This window comes from Acromyrmex echinatior, chromosome 3 (assembly GCF_024713525.1).
Source record: "Acromyrmex echinatior isolate Ae372 chromosome 3, ASM2471352v2, whole genome shotgun sequence".
Taxonomy (NCBI): Eukaryota; Metazoa; Arthropoda; class Insecta; order Hymenoptera; family Formicidae; genus Acromyrmex; species Acromyrmex echinatior.
Window position 1 is genome coordinate 16,804,878 of NC_141854.1, and position 16,926 is coordinate 16,821,803.

Consider the following 16,926-nt stretch of genomic DNA (forward strand, 5'->3'; position numbering starts at 1 on the left):
TAGCTGCGCCGATGCCTGTCCGCCCCGGAGCACCCCGGCTCTGTGATGAATATCCGTGTGGATCCCTCCTCTCCGAAGGCATTCCCTCCCTTTCCACCCCTCTCCGCCTCCCACCCTCGGTTTCACCCCATTCAACCTCCTCTTCTCTCCCATCCGCCCGGCCGTCCTTTGTCGTCCACGGATGCACACAATGCTGCGGAGTCGAGGTCCGTGGTATGCCTCCCTCTCTTGTCTCCCTGCCTGCCCTCTCAAAGGTCCTTCTCTCCTTTCCTTTGGATCCGCGACTCCGTGAAAAGGACTTAATCACATGCGGCACTAGGGATTTGTCCCTTTCCGCCAGGTAGCGGCGTGCGTGTACGCGTGCAGAAGGGAACGGGACGAGAGATCGCGCAAGGATTTCACCGGGGCCTCGATTGTGCGATTACTCCCCCTCCCCCCTTCTTCTCCCTCTCTCTCTCACACACTCTTCTTTCTTCTGCCTCTTTCCTTGTTGTAGCTCTCCCCTTTCGCGTTTATCCAGGCCCCGTTTCGGGTTTTCGGGAAAGGCCAAACGGCAGGTACCTGCTTCTTCCTTTGTGCCGTCGTACTTGTGTGCGAGACGAACGAACGAGCGGCACATGGTAATTCTTTACACGCCTTTTTGGAGCAACGTGTTCTCCATATTCTCGATTCTCGATCGAATGTCTACGTAACTGTAGACTCCGAGGGTCCTTTCATTGCATCTAGAGTTTTTCATACCAGACTACTGCGAAGACTTACAGAAACGATTTCGTCCACTTGGGAACGACTCTGTCTTTTTCTCGAGCATCTATTCGAACTCCTTGTTACTCTTGAAAGTTTATGGTTGGCACCGTTCGCTTTTATTTTTATTTTTATAGTTAAATATCCTGGTAATTAGATATTAATGGTATGTATGATTCCGGTTTTGAAAAGACTTGAAATTGATTTCAACCAAGTTGAATTTTAACTCTTAGTATATATAATGGGTTCCATTCATGTTCCGCGCATTTCTTTTCTTTGAAATGCTAGGAGCACCTGTTTAAATAATGCCTCTATCTCCTTTTTCCTTTTTTTACTGAACCTTACAAATATTTTCTAAAAATGTTAAAGTATTATATATAATAATCTTAATACAATACTTAATAATTTGTGTATACTCGTAAAAGTGATGGAAATGAAGACACGAATGTTCCATCGTGTGTACTAAGAATTAAGATTCACTTTTCTTCTGCTTACACCGTGAAAAAATATCTAAAAAATTATTTGTGGGATACAACGTTTATTTTACTGAAATAAAGTCTTATTTTAACATGGTAAAATAAATTCTATTCTTAGAAAATAAATCTGCATTTATTTCATTTTTTTTATAATTAATATAATTTATTTTATAAAATAATTGTATTTTATCACTATAATCAAATTTTTTTACAACTAATAAATATCGTAGAGAACGTCACATATATAACATTTGCTAACAAATATTTTGATTTTTCTCAGTATATACGAGCTTGTGCGATCGTGACCGCGTTAGAATGTTAGAGGTGACATTACGAGAATAACCCGACTGTATTTACATTATTGTAATATTTGTTTGCGTTCATACGTTTGGTATAAATTTTATAAATCGCTCGCTAGTGGTAAATCTGTCAAATGTATAACGTCTCAATCTAGCGCTATCAAATAGATTGAATTTATTCTTCGAAATCTCTTTGCACCTTTAATTGAACTTCTATTTTTTATGCAACTTTCTCGATGGTATTACTAGCAATGTTCATAAAATTAAATTTAAAAAAGGGGGGATTTGATATCTATTTTTTTATCTCATTTATTGTGTTTGTCCGCTGTATTTATATTAGGTCATTTAAAAAGTATCCGCGGTTTTTTGTTCAATTCTTGAATGAAAAAACCGCGGATACTTTTTAAATGACCCAATATCTTTAGAGATTCCTAAAAGAATTACCTATTCTCGATGTCATATACTCGGAAAGAAAAATCTTTTCAAACCCATGTTTACGGCAGTCTTTTCACATCATTTTCAAGGCAGAGACGTATTTTTGTAATATTCTGTACAGCTTTTTATTAGGCGGGGCAAATTGCGATGGGATCGAAAAAGAATCTGACAGTGAATATTCTCGCTTTTCGATTTTGACGCAGCTCATCGCTGGATTTGCGTGTAAGAAAAAAAAAGGAATAATATTGAAATGTTTACATATATTTCGTGAACGAAGATTATCACGATGATACATTAAACGTTACCCGAGGGCTGAAATTCTCCTTTTGTAAAAAAAAAAAAAGGAGAATATTCAGAAATCTAGAGAGAAATTAGCGTTAATTTACGTGTAATTTGCTTGGTATGTAACATTTTCATCGCGAGAAATATCGCATCTGTTATTCTCTCTGTTACATCCGTCGTTCGTTTCGCAACTCGTCGATACCCTTCTTTTTTTTTTGTTTCGTGCGAAATTCCGTGTAAATCGCCCGAAAATCGCGCGAGACGACGTGCGCGTAATTATCAACGTAGAGATATACAATTTTTTCCCTCCCTCCCCTCCTGCATAGCGATATCGGGGACGGAGGTCGTAATAATGAATATTCCTTTAGCGACACGTGTACAACAACACAACGAATAAATTAATGCGGGTTGCATTTCCATGCGAATATGTCATCCGCATTCGCGTGGCCGCTGCGCCACGCGAATATCGCTCTCGCGCCGCGTGTCATTTTATAATGTTTGTTTCGCGATCGATCGAACATATAGTAGCGCCATTTACAGGAGCCGCGATGGCAAAGGGCAGCGGCGCGCAACAAATGACGCGGACTAATATCTCATGATAATGAAAACCCGAAACACGAGCACGGTGGCGTATCGGGTCGACCGATCGCGATCTTTGATGTCGCGTTACTATCACGCGCGCATTTCATTTTAATGTATTTATCTCGATCCAATCCCGATAATTGAAGGCTCCATTTCGACATTGGTCACGGACTCCCTAATTCTTCCTCCTCTGCGACGTGTGAAATTAATATAATAATGACAAAAAAAGAAGTTGCCTAGGTACAAAAAAATGAAGACTGTTTATCGAAGAAATACGCTAAAAGGATTTCGCATGTATAATATTTTATGGAAATTTTCTCCTCTGCCCTTTCCCCATTTTCTAGTCATTTTTAATATCACTTTTGTAATTTGAATAACAAAATATAGCAGTTCTAAAGCAGCGTTTTTGGATAAAATTATCCAAACAAAATTGCGAGCCTTTTAACGCAGCGTAATGATATGTGTGCTGCAAGTAGATAGCGCTTTCAATGGTAATGCATAATTCAACTGCAATAGGCAGCGGTGAAACTACACATATGCAAATTGCAATAGGCAAGACGCGCCGGTGAACGACCAGTTCAAACAAATATTTTTCATTCCACTTCAATTGCAGTTATACGCGTTACTTTTAAATTCGATTGTCTTAAAAATAAATTTAAAATAGACGGATGAAATTACAGGGAATTTTCAGGGAAAAATTTATTTTCACCAAGAACACGAATTGATTTATTTTCGGAGTCTTCTAATTTAATTAATTCGCCTCCTCGCGTAAATCTGTATTTCGCGCTAATGCGTGGGCTCTCTAATTTTGATGCCGAGAGAAAGAGAGAGAGAGAGAGAGAGAGAGAGAGTATGTGTGTTTCCTATTATTCCGTCTAAATTATATAAACGGGTAGAGCCCTCTCCGAATGTGAAACCCGAGCGTATCGATACCAGACCGCGGCTTCCATTATAGATCGCGGTTATATGAAAACACAAATTAATTTTCCCTGGATGTACGCGCGGGGGGAGTGTTGTGTGCATTTCGCACGCGGTAAAATCAAACCGGTGCTAATTTCAAATGAAATACATTTTATTCGCCGCGCTAGGATCCGTGGTAGCGTGTGCACGGTAACGCATAGGTGAGCGCCCTCCTCCCCCCCCCCCGCCCTCTTCTCCCTTCCCCGCTTCTCCGTGAAACACGAGGCGATCGACTTCTGGCGAGCGGGAGAAGCGTAATTACGTTAATGGCGTATCGTAAAACACGCGTCCCGATCGGCCGAGAACGTGGCGCGCTCGCGCGCGTATCTCTGCTTAAAATATTACGTATTAATTGTTAGCTAAGCCCGCGCGTTTACGGCGCATTTATTCGCGCACGGCGGCCGCGGTTACGCCGCGTCTGTTTAATAATTGCCACGCGAGACGCGCGTCGCTAATTGTCGCGGCGTGCACGCGCGCCTTGTACGCGCATTAGGCGCGGACCGCCTTAAACGCGCGCTTTTTACTCCGCAACGGGACCGCACGCACGATAAAACCCCGCGTTTAATTCGCTGATTGATTAAGTAATAATAAGTACTCGGCTTAATCACGCGCCGCGGTCGGCCGCTGTCTATAATGTTGCTCGAGTTAATCAACGTGAATTACCCAGTCCGTTTATACGTGCGGTATTTGCGCGTGTTTGCGCTCTATATGAGTACGCTTGATGACGTACGAATTATTCCTCGAGAATTTACGCGTAATTTCACGCGTTAGCCCGGTTGTTTTTTTCTGCGCGTTTCGCTTTAAGTTCACGCCACTCGGTAATATCATTAATACAGTCAGAAAAAGAGTCGATTGAAAATAGCACTTACCTCATATATCTTCTTGTGTATCTTCTTCCTTTTTTTTTTTCTAATCTTTGGCATTTGTCAATGAGAGACGAGAAATAATATAAGACAGCTGTGAATACTGTTATTCCGAAAATATATTCTTGAATTATCTTCCCTCAATGAAAGTTCCATTGAATATTTTATTTTGTAATCTTTCGCAAATTTGCAGCCTGACTAATCAAAACCAATATTTTTAATCAAAATATTTACCTCGAAAAATACTTCAGGAAAATATTTACCGATACTTCATATTAATCAGAAAAATTCATAAATATTAGGTAAGGACGATGGTTTCTCTCGTATAAATTTATAATAATAAGATTCATTAGAAAGGCTATAAGAAATGCAAAAAAAAAAATTAAAGAAAGTTTCTTAATGGAGAATCCTTTCGGAATTTTTATGATAGGGATACGAAGCAGGCAGAAATTAACAAAACATCATGGCTTCTTGAAAAACGTAACATATTCTATATTTAACAAATATCTTTTCCATGTTTAATATGTACAATTACGCGATGCGTACGTGTGTTTTGCCTAACGTACTTCGTCAATTGAGTATTTACAATGCATATAATTACAGTGTGCCTGTCGCGGACGGAGTGATCAGCAGGCCGAATTCCGCTCGTGTTCTCTCCCACACGCAACACACATACATATTGCCTATTCACACATACATACATACACACACGTGTATATATCTGTGTACATACGTGTATATGTGTGTATGTATATATATATATATATATACACATACATACACACACACACACACACAAGTATATGCACATATATACGCGCGACAGTAAATTCTACTTGACATTTGAATGTCGTTGATCCTTAAACCGAAATATCCGCTTTATGTTGGTTTCTCAGCGATCTATAGAGTTCACGAGAAATTCTTGAATCCCAACAAACTTTTTCGTCTAAAATAATAAAATTGAAAAAATTTGCGAATTCAAGATTTAACAAACGTTCGGTTAATTTTTCACAAAATATTATGTTAGTCGTTATTATGTATGTATAACGTTAACTAGATCGAAAGGAGATCGTTTCATCTCTTCGAAATTTTTCGGTAGAGCACAATATTCGGGTTAAGAGTTTTAAGCCTCGCTCACGCGATGGTACATTGTATCGTCGTGAGTCTCGCTCGAGGTATGAATCGTTCGATCTCTCTTTATCTCTCTTTTCCTTCTCTCTCTCTCTCTCTCTCTCTCTCTCGATATCGATCGCATTTCCTCTTTTACACCAAGTCGCACTACAATACGATTCGGAATATGGGATAGAGAAGGAAGAGAAGAAGCGGCGCGCGAACGAGGGTTGAAATCCGTTCGCGACGCACAAATTATCCGCTTCCTCCTTCGGATCGAACCGATTAAAACGCGAAGGTTTTCTTAAGGTTAAATAAGGGATTCGAAAAAAAAAAGCGAGCGTACATTATAACGCTCGCCATTCTCGAGCGCGATTTATTACCCGACCGTTCGGTGGCAGAGATTATAATTTCAGTGAGTTCAATTTTTGACGTTACAGTTATGAAAAGTTGTATCTTTTACACCGATCTTCATTGTTTTCAATAAACACTGCTTATTTCGCGCGTGTTTGAAACACAAAGCTGAACTCACTGAAGAATTACACCCTTATTTTAACTCAGTGTCATAAAAGAACACAAAAATCTTTGTAGAATGTTGTAATCTCTTATCTTAATTAAATACGTTATATTTCATTTCAGAAATATTAATTGCTTGTATTGATCTAACACAAAACCGTTGTTGCTATATCAATATAAATACGGAGATTAAGATAATATTTATCAAATATTTCGTTATCATATGTTGTCTGATAAGAGAAGTAATATACACATGTGTCTTGTATATAGTAAAAAATAAGAAATTACAAAATTCTACACGATAATGATAACAAGTGTCTATCAAAAAACGTATGACAGATTGACAGCCACAATTTTTTCTCGGAAATCAGTAAGCTTGATTAGACGCAATGATTAAAGATTAAACATAATGAGAAAGAAAAAAAAAAAAGATCGGAGATATCGACACCTCTGGCGATTCCATGAAAAATCGAGAGAAAATTAACGTTAAACCTTAAGGCATACAATCGTACAGTACAGTAGTAATGTTCGAGGTATTTTCATCGCGGTCTATCGTACGTAAGCTACTTACAATGTGTTCAAACATTCGAGGTATTTTCCACGCGGCCTATCATATGTAAGCTACTTACTTTATCGAACAGAATAATCGAAGGGCGGGAAAAGAGAGACAATATCGTTCGATCGCTTCGTCCGTCCGTTCTCGATTATCATGACAATACTATTTCTCGAATATATCTTGATTTGGCAAAGTCGATCAATCAATCACTTCGATGCGAATACCGTTGTAATCACGTGCAATATCGTAAGTCGAAGCTGAGCGGATAAATTAAATGCAATATAAATGGGAAATGACTACCAAAGTCGAATAATATAGGTATCGTAGTCTAATCAATTAATTTAAAAGACTGTAGCGTGATTGTATTAACTACGATTTCCGCAAATTGACTTTGGTAAAAATCTAAATACATACGGTAAAAAGGAAGAAATATTGTTGTCTCACGAAGGTACTCGTATTTTACCGCAAAATAATCTTGCGGTTCACCGTAAATAATGATCATATAAACGGAACATTATATGTTTAATGTTAAACGTATCGAAAAAATGTTGTGGTTTACTACTAATCGCTCGAACATTCGATCGCGCGAAATCCGTACTTAATCCGGATTTCCAAGTCAATTTACGATTATACAAATTCGTAAAAGGCTTATTTGTATGTCACTAAGCCTCATTAAACATCATACCGATTATCGAGTCGTGTCTTTATATTATTGGCTTATTGCTAATAGTTGTTATTTGAATATCTATTGAGGCACTGTTATTGTTTAATATCTTATATTTTTTTAATGCCTTATACATAAATTAATTATACAGCGCGAAGAAAAAGTATGGAAAAAGTATGGAAAAAGTAGAGTTTAAGTTTTGTCAAAAAGCAACGAGCATCTTGCATTTATATATTAAAGTAACTAGTCTCAAATAATTTTCTCTGACAAGTATTGAATTGCAATGAAAATCTGTTATCTAGTTGAAACAGAGACTTGCGTATTCTTGACGTAAGTTCCTTTTAATTAGTAAAAGCAAATGTATGTCAGAAATAGACATTAACTTTGCATCAATCTAAACAGCTCTCAACGTTGATAGGAAAGTTATCAAATGTTCCTCTTTTGAAATGAGAAACATTGAAAAAGGATGATGCGTTTAATATGTACGAGATACATACGAGAAATGTCGAAAATTGTAAATTTTGAAAGAGAGATAGAGACAAAAAAATAAAAAGAAAATATTACTTGATAAAATTAATAAAGATTCAAATAGACAGCTTTTAATTGAAATGTAAAAAGATACGTTCTTTTTTGTATATTGCGATTTTTAAAAAATTAATTTAGGTTTTAAAGGTGATGTGTCATACTTTATCTTGATAAAGCTTAGTTACAACATCACTTTGGAAAAACACAAAAGAACGAAGTTGCATGGGTTTTTATCTGCAATAATCCACGTACATATATATCGTAAAAACAAATACAGATAAAACTGTGTCAGGATAAACACACGGAATAAATATTTTTTCACGCAATCGTTTCAGGTACATTTACTGCGATAACTCGTGTGAACGTTTATAAAACGCGCAAAGCTTCCAAGCAACAATTTGAGTTCCGTGTATGAAAACTTCGGTCTCTCTATTTCTGATATTTCATCATGCCTTTTGATACTTCAAAAAAAATTCATGTTTTACTCATGTTTTCATAACTGCATCAGCGTGAATACAATAATAATTTTCACATAAAAATAATTCAACTAATTCCGCACAAATAATTATCTCTTTATGATATAAATAAATTTTCTCTCGAAATTGACGACATAAGTTTCGTAAATCATGTCTTTTGCAAGTTGCTCAAGTTTGGAAGTCATGTATTATTTGATGAACAAAACGCTTATTAAAACTCACGATAACAATAATAATAGATTTCAATCAAAGTTAAACATTTCGAAATGGAATCTATTGTAAATTGATTTAATGTTAGCCTTTTAATGACAATGCTGATGAGAACATTTCAATTTGCGTTCTCGATATAAATATTCTTACAGAATTTGTATAATCGACATTGAAAAATGTTTTTAAGTTGGATAAAGAAATATAAATATTATAATACATGGTATAGGATTGATTTGTCCTTCCTCATTGCAAAATGTGATTTATGAGTAAAAAATAATTACGAATATTCTTCGTGATCGGTATACGTAACGCAAGCTTCGTCCGTACGATATTTATTGTTAATTGATCGATATAATATTCTGTTCAATAACAGAAAAATCGACGTTTCGGCGAAATTTTTGTCATTTTATTTTGAATTAAAATTAAATTTAAAGAGAACTTAATACTTTGCGCAAAAATTCACATTATTGATAAATGAACTATTAAGAATTTACTATAAATATTATCGTATGCAATAAAAGATTTTTTGAAAGTAGTTTCACAAAAAAAACATTTCCAGGGCAACAGATTTGTTCAGTCAAATTTCTTTTTTTATCAGTATCAGAATTAACAAAGCACAATTAACTGATTTTATTTTGAATATATTTCTATTGCTGCGTTATTTTATTTATGATTATAATATTTAATTAAAATTTGCACTAATTTATGGATAGCATAACATAAATACAAGATGAATTGAAAATATAAATCGTATTTATATTTTCGCATATTTTTCAGTATATAAATTAATTTTTCTAAATTTAACAGTAAAATATTAATAGTAAAACGATTAATGTTATCTTTTTGGAAACATCGAACATAAATCGAAATTTTTTTCGAGTTTCTTCATTCCAACAAGCCTTTAAAAAAATCAATAAAGATTTTAGGATTACGGCCGATCGATAACTGTCCTCATCTGTCTTCCTTCGTTTTTAACAGATAAAACATGCAAAACTACAACGTTGCTCCACAATGCGATATGACAAGTCTATGCGAAAGAGCTCATTAAACGAGTTGTTCGCTACGAGACTACTTAGAACTAACATTTGGCATTTGGCATTCCGTCAATTAAAACTATTTGCCAGCGAAAGCCTTCGCAAATGCGTGTGACACATTAAACCGAGATTGTGGCTGTTGCACAGGTTGAGCAAGGACGGATCTACATATAAAATTAGAATTAGCCATAAAGACTTCCATATATAAAATTCTTCATCTACTTCGCTACTTTTTCTTTCTCCTCCCTCAATTCAACAAAAATTTAAGAAAGAAACTAATGATTAGTTTGTACAATTTTAAATTAGATATATAATTTATGTGTTATTTAAATGATAAATTAATAAATTAGTTCAATAAGGTCTATTCGAACTAGAGACTTATGAAATATCGGAAATTGGAATGGATGCTGTCCAACGAACATCATCCTGGAACTAACTCTATAGATCAAAAACCAAAGGAAAATGCATGCTATTATCGCAGGATTATTAACAAAATCAAAATATACTTCCTAGTTATGGCGTATTATTGAAATGAGGACAATAATACTATCCCTATAGGGAACATTGTCGTCCTGGTGGATAACCTTCTTGAATAGTACTTTGGAAGACTTTAACATAGGGTCGGTTCAGCAATAGTTTAACATAAGTCACAAAAACAACAGCTAGGATAAAATATCAATATTTTTATTTTTACATAAAATTTAAATTTTACATATGTAAATAATAATGAAGGATAGGAATATTTTGAAAAACATTTTTTTAATAATCTAAAAAACATAAAATTATAAGATATGTAAAACCATAAAGGAAAGCGTTATTTATTTACACTTTTATTATGGATGTAATTCCTTTAGCATATAAAAATCAAAAAGGCATTTTCAGAAGTTAAGGAAGTCTCAAATTGTTTTGTAATGAAGATCCACCCTTGTTAACAACTACATCCCGGTGGATAACCTTCTTGAATAGTACTTTGGAAGACTTTAACATAGGGTCGGTTTAGCAATAGTTTAACATAAGTCACAAAAGCAACAGCTAGGATCAAATACCAATATTTTTATTTTTACATAAAATTTAAATTTTACATATGTAAATAATAATGAAGGATAGGAATATTTTGAAAAACATTTTTTTAATAATCTAAAAAACACAAAATTATAAGATATGTAAAACCATAAAGGAAAGCGTTATTTATTTACACTTTTATTATGGATGTAATTCCTTTAGCATATAAAAATCAAAAAGGCATTTTCAGAAGTTAAGGAAGTCTCAAATTGTTTTGTAATGAAGATCCACCCTTGTTAACAACTACATCCCGGTGGATAACCTTCTTGAATAGTACTTTGGAAGACTTTAACATAGGGTCGGTTTAGCAATAGTTTAACATAAGTCACAAAAGCAACAGCTAGGATCAAATACCAATATTTTTATTTTTACATAAAATTTAAATTTTACATATGTAAATAATAATGAAGGATAGGAATATTTTGAAAAACATTTTTTTAATAATCTAAAAAACACAAAATTATAAGATATGTAAAACCATAAAGGAAAGCGTTATTTTTTTACACTTTTATTATTGATGTAATTCCTTTATGGTATAAAAATCATCAGAAAATTTCAGAAGTTAAGGAAGTCTCAAATTGTTTTGTAATGAAGATCCATCCTTGTTAACAACTACACAAATTCGAGGACGATCGATCTGCTTGTATCAACAACAAAAAAATAGCTTGTACATGAAAATATATTTTATTAATGTAAGTAATTTTAGTAAATAACATAAGTAACGTATTCTTTTTAATTGTAAGTGTGCATTAATGATATCAATTTTTGTGCAGAATATCCCGAAGTGCACTTACAATATTAATATCTCAAACTTGGATTCTGAGAAGGAAAACAAAGTTAATAAAAGATAATACATAATAGAGTTATAATGTAGAATGTCCCAGAATTGGCAGAAAGTGAATATGTATTGTTTTCTGAAAATAATAATTCATAAATTATAGGAAGAAAAATTTATCATTTGAAGCAGAACGCAAAAATTAACAAAATTTTCTCCTTTAACGAAATTTCAGATTAATCTGTAAGATATGGAGTATCGCAATTCGAAAGGCGGTGAATGTTATAAAAAAAATCTATTTTAAATTTCATCACCAACAATTCCACATATCTGTCAATTCCGAAGCAACTCTATACATTCGTTTGTTGCACATATGCTAATGGCGGTATAATGATTTCATTACACGATCGACAGGTTTCAATAATCGTTCTCGATCATACATAGCTGGCAGAAACAGCATCAATGTAAATCAACGAAGAAAAAAAAACTGTTCAACGTACAAACGTAACCGTATCAACAAAAACCGACGCATTAGTGTGTATGTACACAATATCAAGTGTACACGCCACTAGGCTTGAATCGATAATCTACGCAGATGTAATTAATTCGTACGCAGGTATATCACACACAGTGGTACGCATCTATTCTCCCCTTTTCACATCTATCGAAACACGCAATCGTATCACGAATTCGGCGCGCTAAAATAACACTCTCGTCCAGAAAAATTCGTTTTTTTTTTAAATATAAAAGCTTATAACAATAAACAATGAAAATAGCTTAAGCTGCTAGAGTATTCCGCTCTTCTGGGTTTTCTTTTACCTATCTTCGTTCTTATTTGCTCCTTATTTCCGCACTTCGTTCTTTCTTTCTTATCGAATCATCGTTATAATTAATTACGGCCACCATACATTCGTCTCAGTATGACGCGTTTCATTCGTTGAATATTTATACCTTCGTGCGTTTTTGACGTCATGTGCATCCTGATATTTAAATTATAATAATCATATTAACATTTTTGAAAAAAATTAACATTATAGGAATAATTAATTTATAATGAAATACAGATTTATCGATAAAATTGAAGACACGGAATTAGAACAATCAAAATCATCTATATCTTTCTGATATTTTTCTTTAACTTTGATGATTTTAAATCATCGCTTAGATACAGAAAGAAAATATTAATATATTAAATATTGTGAAAAATTATAAATTTATTGAACCAAATTTATATGAGTTCAAATATAAAATAATTTTTCTATAAAATAATATGAATGTGTTCTAGATATTGCAGTAAGTATTCGTTTCATTTTGGCCTTATCATAATTCGTTGGATGTTTCGATACTTCAATAATTAAGGATTTGAAAGCATAGATAATTGCTTTATAATATAGCATCTGATAGAGAACGGTGATCTGTGAAGCGCATTTGTTTTCTCGGCTTAGTTTGGTTTTGAATATTAAAGCGAGAGGATACGAAAATTGTTAATAAGCATATTAAAAATGAATAAGAAAGGCGAGAAATTTATTTGAGTTCGTGCAGATCGCCAGAAGAAACGACATTTTCGAGGCAATTAATACACAGCTGAGTAGGATTCGCAATTTGCGAGCACGTCGGCAAAAAAACTGCAAAGTTCGAAAAATATCAACTTTTCTATTTCAAAGAAATTTGTTTGTATTTTAAATTTTTTCGTAGTCTGTTCAATAATCGCATTTGTGATTTGCAAAAATTGCAAAAGTAGTATTCAATTCTCCCAGACACATCGAGGTTCAGGATTCAAAATTTACATAAAGTGTACATCGATTCATCACCATTTTTTGACAAGGCATATGAAATAAACCGTCTTTCACGATAATCCCTATTTATGAAAACTTGTCATCGGATGAATTGCTAGAACGTTGTTTAGGAGCAGAAACACAAAATAACAACGAATCATTAAATTCATTAATTTAGACTTTTGCTCCAAAACATCTTCATTCTAGCAAGATTGTTAAAATAGCAACTTTTCTGGCAATTATTATTTTCAATGAAGGATTTTTACCAATTTTAAAAGTTATGAGCGTGATAAGAATAGTTTTTGGTCAGCAAGTAGAGATGTACGCATACTCTCAGAACGAAGTTCGGAGCTCAACTGACTTCGCCAAAAAGGAAAGAGCAAGTCAAGGAAGAGAGGAGTTCTACAGGATTTTATGAGAAACAGGAAGGTTTTCTCTATGGCCTCGGACTAACTGATTGATAGTAAGTAAAATTATCTCTATATAATCAGTACGAAAAACTTTAAACGCGTTTTTCTCGAAACTATGTTTTTCAAATTGGCTCCCGTGATATTTCGAAAACCAGTTGATCAATCGAGTCGGATTTACACACATCTTCAGCACATATAACCCGTATAAGAATCAAGTCGAAATATACATTTTTTGTAATTTTTACAACTATTTTGATGGAAAAAAAAAGCAAAAATCGAAACTTAATTTTCCACATGACGACATTTTTTAAATTATCAATATTTTTTCTTCGTTCTGATACCCGCTATAACCAAACTCATACTAATTAAGAATTTCTTTGGTTTTTTTTTATTTCAGATGAGCAAAAGAGCTGGAATCGTGGAAAGCCATAAACCTAGTTTTATTTTTCACGACATTACTTAATATTTTATACAACGCATATTAACAATTATTTTTTAATAAAAAAATTCTGTATTATAAATTTAATAAATTTCTGTAAATTAAATTTAATAATATTCTGTAAATAAATTTAATAAAAAAAATGTTCTTCAACTATGTACAAATATGTAGAAAAAAAACCCGGTCCCAAAAAACTTTATCTTATATTTTTAAAAAATTCGCGTAAAAATAGCATAAAAATTCGACTTCTAGACTAGAATACCCCCTTAAACGAAATTGTGTGACTCTCCTGCCTATAAAGTTTTGTGAATCAAATTTGGAAGTTTAACTCGAGAGACAAACTAAGTTTATACCGAATTTATAAGAGAAAAATTAAATTATTTAAATTTACTTTTTTTCTAAAAAGAAGCAAATTGGTTGATCCGATTTTTTATCCTTTTTGGTGTTATTAAATCTCTTTCCCAATTAAATAATATAAATAAGATCTAGGCTGGACTCATTACTTGAAAACCTGTCGCTGACGGAGAGTGCAATAGTCTAAACGCCTTTTCGAGTGATAAGAGTTGGTTATTTAAGAAACGCTATTTTAAAATTGCAATTAACACATATCAATTTTCATCACCGACGCTTACAAATTTATTTACATATGCCTGGTTTAAAAATGGTTATTTAGAATATATGCGAGAATTTGTAAAATTGAAACGTATATTCATAGATTTTTCATTGAAAACTTTTTTCTATCTCTCATAGTTTTAACGATATTTACTCTGAAAGAAAAAAAAACTGATTTTTTCAAGGGAGATTTTCACTCCCTTATGTGATACTCAAACCGGTTATTTCAGTCAACGATAAATTATCTTCTTTTTTCATTATATTAAAAAAACTAATGGAAATTTTAAGTCAAAGAAGATAACAAACCATATATTTTAATAATTATTACATAAAATGAAAAAAATTATTTAGTTAATACAAACAAAAATTTTTGACACAATTAAATATTTTTAATGTTCAGTAGAAATAAGTCATTTCAATATATAGATATGGAAAAACTTTTGAAAACTTTTATAAACAAGATTAAACATTTTGGTTATATTTAACAGGGAACAATATTTTTATTATGGCATCAAAATTAACATCATATTTTGAGATATGATTAAAAGACAAAAGATGAAAAGACGAAAAAGAAAAGACGATTAGACGAGAGAGAGAAAAAAGACGGAGAAAAGAGATATATTTCCACAAAAGATAAATTTTATTATACGGGGTTATATATTAATCAAAGGAATATATGTAATCGAAGGAGTAAATATAGAGTTAATTCAATAACTTTTTTTTAATTATCTTTCAGATTAATCTTTAGTCCATAAGTTGATGCCTTTTGAAGCCAAACACAGGACGTCGATGCGTAATAAAATTTATTAGTTCTAACGTCTTATACATACGTTTCGATTCAGCTTCGGATTCTTTTCAATGCAAATTGAACGAACTCATTGAGTTTCCCGACGCACTATACAAATATAATCGATATCTTATTAACATAATTAAAAAAAATAATAAAGTGTTGACAAGAAATAATAATCTAATACATTAGAGTTGTGAACCACTACTAATTTGAAAAACTTATATTCGTTAAGCTTATAAAATATATATATCATCTGTACGGATGTTATGATACATCTGAACAAAGTTAAGCTAAAGTACAAAACACGAGTTAAACCACAAATAACAGATGTTGAAGAGAGGAAAAACTCAGTTATTTTCAAATAAAAAGGAGTCATATGCTTCGTTTAATGATTCCGTGTCTGATTGTATATTTAAACTATTTTTCTGTTTGCGGATGAAAATCATTTCTGATATGAATCTTTTATTTAAAGCTCCTTGTGACATTGCAAGTGTAAGTTTACTTGGGGAAACCCGAGAATCAGAAGGACCCGAACGCTCGCGTTCGGACCTGAGCAGGGTGGGAGGAAAACCCCTTGCTAAACATCGAAGGGCACTAAGTCCAAAAAGTAAGTTCTTTTAGCTATCAATAAACTATCTAGGCAGCAAAACGTAAATCAACCATCTCCAATGCAAGCCAAAGATTGAAGAGTCGTCCTTCGCGTTCTACGCTGGATCACTTGCTCTTATAGAGGTAAATCTCAACTCTACCTTCACCCCTAGTACTCCAATGACGATAGAGGTAAGCCGACAGATGTACAATGAATTTGTGACCAACGATCCAAACCTTCTTTTGTCAGAATACCTCGATGACTACCTCTATGTTACCTCGATGATATGGTTGAGGCTCGTGAGCCTTAAGCCAAAATGTAGTCAGCAGTTGATTTTACCGATTTGTTGATACTCACTGAGTCAAACAAATTCGTAATTCACTACAAAAAAATTCGACATATTTAAGAAAGAATTTATGTGCAACCACCAGAAACCACGTTTGATACTTATCATGTTCTGATACTTATCAATCTGATATTTATCTGATACTTACGATATCAATGGAGCAAGATTGAGCAGTGCTGAAATTTTTTCTCAAAACTCGCCCAAATGGCGCAGAAGGGTGGTATTTGTCTATACCTCAGGGTGAGAAAACAATATACAAAATATTCAAAAAAAAAACTAATACAAAAAAAGAACAATAGACTATTTTTTACCATTTATTCCAGAAATATAAAAAAAAATAACGAATTTAGGAGCAATAACACCATAAGCATGGTATATTTAAACATTAACAAATTAAGT